Here is a 4703-nt window from a genome sequence, read left to right on the forward strand (position 1 = left end):
TATAGAGAATAGAACACCACAAGCGCTCGATGGTGATTGCATCTTTGAATTCCCTCCCGGTAAGCGTAATGGCATGGATGGGATGGAGCACAAACATGATGGTCATATTGGACCAAGCTAATAAAGAGCAATGTGGCATTCAAGTGTATAGTTTAAATAAGTTATTGTGCTAATAGCACAGTAGCATTCCCACATTTAATGAAAAGGATGACACCACAGTACATTCTTCATGGGTTTTCTAAACAAACGTTGTTCTTTAGGTTTCTTGTCAAATAGCAATGGCTACATCACTTGCCAAAATTGCAAGCATCCTCTTGTGAGGTGCATAGGAATATGTTCTGCACTTCTTATTTTGTAATGCCAAAGGATGGGACTTTGAATGGAGCCATGTTACATGTTGGGACCAAGGCCCTAGTAGAACGTGCTATCAATAAAGACAAAAATGGATAACCAAGGAAAGTAGAAATATGTAGCCAAGGAGCTCATTCAAGCTTCATTTTTGGAGGGATGATTGTGGAGCGAATCATAGGAGGACTTAAGCTTGAAACTTCTCAAAGAGATGGCACCTTTGGCGATGAAGTTAGGCGTGAAGATATATCTAATGTGGGATGGGAAACCGCTATTTGCCACGTGGACAAGAGAAATCCCATATACAAAAACAGCAAGCTATGAGAGTGAGTACATGTAACAACTTTTCAATGCGGCAGAGTCATCCGAGCTTGGTAGCGCAAGCCTGTAACCCGAGCGGGGGAAAGAGGGGCTGTTGAGAATGTAATTGCCCGCCACGCAGGACCGGCTGTAAGGCATACATCGGGCGCGCCCGTCTCCAAGTTAGGAGTGGAGGTTGGATTCTCATCGCAGGTTGAGATTTCAACCCCCCTGAAGTGGAGGAGACTGCGTTAGGCCGGCAACGGAGCAACGATTACCTCTCCCTCTCGACAGTGGAGGGATTACGCAGCCTGCTTGCCGCTGTCGATCATCCTCGTGGCTAACAGTTGCAAACCTACGGCCCCCTAAAACCTTTTTGCCATTCAGGTGCGTAATCTTTCTGCCCCGCCCAATTTCGCCTACGGCCCCCAAAATCTTTTTGCCATCCAGGTGCGTACTCTTTCTGCCCCGCCCAATTTCGCCTAAAATCCATCTGGGCGATCCCCATTCAGGTGCGTTACTCCTTGTGCCTAACAGGCGCAATTTCTAGCTTCATCAGAGAACCTGGAAGGACAGGATAACAAGGCAGGCGACAGAAATCTAGAGATTTTACAGGACGGAACTCTGAGCGTTGTGGGTAGCTTCACGTAAAGCATCCGTCAGGGCGGGCGAGAATTGTTACTGATATCATCCTTGTTAGCTGCAGCTGCCAAGTTAGCATGACACTTGAGAGCGTAGGAAATAGTACCACGGACAGATGTGTGCTTGACGTCCTTAGAGAATAACAACCTGAGGAGCCCAGGGGTTAGCCCAATTATTCAACCCTTTGCCCGTGCTAAACATGAGAACAGCATGGAGGATCGGTGGAGCAGGAGCACCTGGTGCTTGGAGATCTAGATTCATAGTGTTCTTCATACAGTTCTACTTTGTCATTGAGTAATACAGGAACTACCCTCTTTAGGGTTTTGTGTAAGAAACATTAATCATATTCTCTCTTATAGAGTGCATTTCATGTCCTCTATAAGGCTTGCAGTGTTACCAGGCATAATCAATACTTGTGCACCACAAGCTTGACTTTCTACACTTCCATATTGCTCCTATCTTGTTCCCCTAAAAAAGATGCTGCATAAAAGTGAACATAAGGCAAACAAGAATAAATTGCCTACTGCACAAACGTTCGCAATGCTCGTATGGAAATACAAAATCAAGTAAGAGGAAAGAGGAAAGTCCTACCTTATGCTAGAAAGGGTCAACTGATGGAACACTAACGTTTAAACAAGGCCACACACACCAGTGGATTGCCACGACTTTAGGACATGATCCCATCAATTTTGGGTCAAGCCATCTTGACAGGGGTTCCAATACCAGGTTTCTGAGAGACATCTGAGCTGTCACATAATCCTTCTCTTATCAACAATAGTCCATTGGCAACCATTGGAGAGAGCTTCCAAAACATTAGTGGAATTTTCCTTATTGAATCAGAACCTTTTTTTGTGTGAAATTGAAAGGGATCCATATACATCCATGTCAATGGACCTACCAAATCTGAGTGATGATCTAGTCACGTCCATAACTATCTAGACGCCCTTAAAAAAGGGGTGTGCCGTCACGTAACCAAAGTCATCAAGCCAAGTCTTATCCCAATCCAAACAGATCCATAATTATCAACCACTAATGATTGCTGCATGTGGGTCCAAGACGAGGTTTTTCACTTAGGCCTAGTAAGAAATGAAGATGTGGCTGTGCGGTAACTCTCAAAGGTGAGAACCATGCTCTTTCTAGTGCTAAAGATCCCAACCTGGAAGGGGAGAGACTGATACCCTTCCACACCTATAAAGAGAGGCACTTGGGCCCTTGCTAGAGCATTCATCTGAGAGCCACTGAAACTCATAGAGGTTTGAAGGAGTGCAAGGTAGAGTCTTGGAGCAGATCCTCAGCATGCGACTGAGCATTCAAGGCAGTCTTTGTGGGAGCACATTTGTGCATGGTTTTAACGCATTTTAATGCAGCTTACTTTTGAGTGTTTTGTCTGTTATTTACTGCTGTTCATTTCTCCAGATCTGTGTTTTTGAGTCCATTCTTATGGACACGTGTCATGTGAAGGCTACGGGAGAGTAGACAAGACTCGAGACTCGAGACTAGTCAGAGCATTCAAACTCTACGTCAGCCTTCACCATAGAGACTATGATGAAGATGATGTTTGAGGGTAAGATGAAGCTACAAGACCACCAGGATCACTTAGGAAGCCCTTCACCGAAAGGAGGAACAAGATTATCTCAATTGTTTACTCCGGCCTCCTAGCGTCATGGGGTCGAGAACCAGCGGGAACGCACTAGTAATGGCGTACCGAAGATGATTTCGTGCCAGTGCTACAAGAGCAAGACAGACCTGTTAACCCTATCCACCTGGATCAGTTAGATTGACAATTAGTTCACTGTTCATCCTGTTTGGAGTTTGGAGTTTTGAACTAGTGGCATTCATGCTTGCACAGAACTTCCAGGGCAGGTACAGGGCTCAAAGTTGGACATCCAATGATATGTTTGGAGTTTTGAACTAATGGCATTCACACTCTTGCAGAACTTCCAGTTCATGCACACGGGGCATTAGTTTCAAACGAATGGCATTCACACTCCTGCAGAACTTCCAGTTCATGCCCTTGAGCCCAACCATAGTCAGGCTCTACCTCTCTAGGAGGCGATAATAGAAATAATGCTCTGGAAAAGAGCTTTAGTGGGAACAAAGGGCATAGCAACTAGACAATGCTGGCCAAGAAGGATGGGTTGGGTTACGACCTCGATGCCGAGACCAGTAGAAATATCAAAAGTAGGGCCGTTGCTTCTATTGCCATCTCTATAGCTCTAGGAAAACCCACATCTGTGGTCATACCCTTGCTCAAGAGCTCAAAGTTCTATGCAAGCTTGCAGGCAATGTCGTAATCCTTTGGCCTAAACTCTGAACGTATCATGTCAGATAATGTACAGAGCTTGCTTGCTAGAACCAACTTTCCGTAGTGGAAGACTTCCCCAAGCTCACACAACCTTTTTAGTAATGTAGAACACCCAAAACAGTATATAAAGAATGCTCACTAGACAAGCCCTGATACAAATCGAGATCTCAGTGTAATACCATCAAGCAGCAGGGTGCTGCCTTGATGTGGACCCTTGTGACTCACGAAATGCTCGAGATGATGTTCCATCTGAGGTTGTCCCTCCTCCATCTGTTGCTCATTTACAGCCCCATGTGCATGCAGAAATTCAGCCTGACATGCCTATCCTTGATCAGGATCATTTGCACTGGGCTCTTGACCAAGAAAGAGCAGAAATTCAGGAGCTTAACCTTGTTTTAATTCCAAGTTTTCCTAGATTCACAGAGCTGCTGATGCAAAAAAACTAGATGTTGATACTCATCCAATGTGCTCGGTTGCGCACATGATAAACTCTTGGGTAAATACTGATTTTTGCTTGAGGTAATCTAATGATAAAGGGCAATATTGGCTATTGAAGACAAATGCCTAAAATGCATCCAAAGGCTGGCATCCTACCCCCTCGAAATTGAGAGGTACAAAGTTGAAAGCTCTCCACACACGTCCTTAAGCTACAATCTCTTTACAGGAAGCCCCACCTGTGAGTCCCCTAGAGCAAAGAAGCAGGGCACTTGTGTAGGATGGGGGGTTATTGGGAGGCTGCCATATGTGCGACCATTGGCAGATCAACATGGATATAGTCCAACATTAGGGCTGGCATTTGGACCGCAGATGGGTTGACACAGTGGGTCTCACACAGAGCTGGATGCAGCAGCATATGGGATGCCTATAGGCGGCAATGTCTTCATGAAGATAGGTGGCAGATACTGCAGCAGAGATTGTCGGATCTGCTGGACATAGATCAGCGTACTAAGCTGTTCCGTGCAGGCCAGCAGAGGGAAAAGAAGAGCCGTGCATGGAACAGAAATCGGCCCAGCGCATTTATAGCTCCAGCCTGGGCTTGGCCAGATCAGCTGTTTGGCCACCAAATATCCTGGTCTATGGGGCCATATAGAGGCAACAAGACAGTTAG

At 45.6% G+C, this 4703-nt stretch overlaps 1 non-coding gene across 1 annotated transcript; it reads left to right on the forward strand.

The window, feature by feature from the left end:
• Positions 1 to 712: 712 nt before the first annotated feature.
• LOC147885090 (signal recognition particle RNA) lies at positions 713 to 1014 on the forward strand. Its single transcript, XR_015543596.1, has one exon.
• The last annotated feature ends 3689 nt before the right edge of the window (positions 1015 to 4703 follow it).

This window comes from Dipteris shenzhenensis, chromosome 26, assembly GCF_047967505.1.
Source record: "Dipteris shenzhenensis isolate YYH24624 ecotype China chromosome 26, Dip_SZ_1.0, whole genome shotgun sequence".
Classification (NCBI taxonomy): domain Eukaryota; kingdom Viridiplantae; phylum Streptophyta; class Polypodiopsida; order Gleicheniales; family Dipteridaceae; genus Dipteris; species Dipteris shenzhenensis.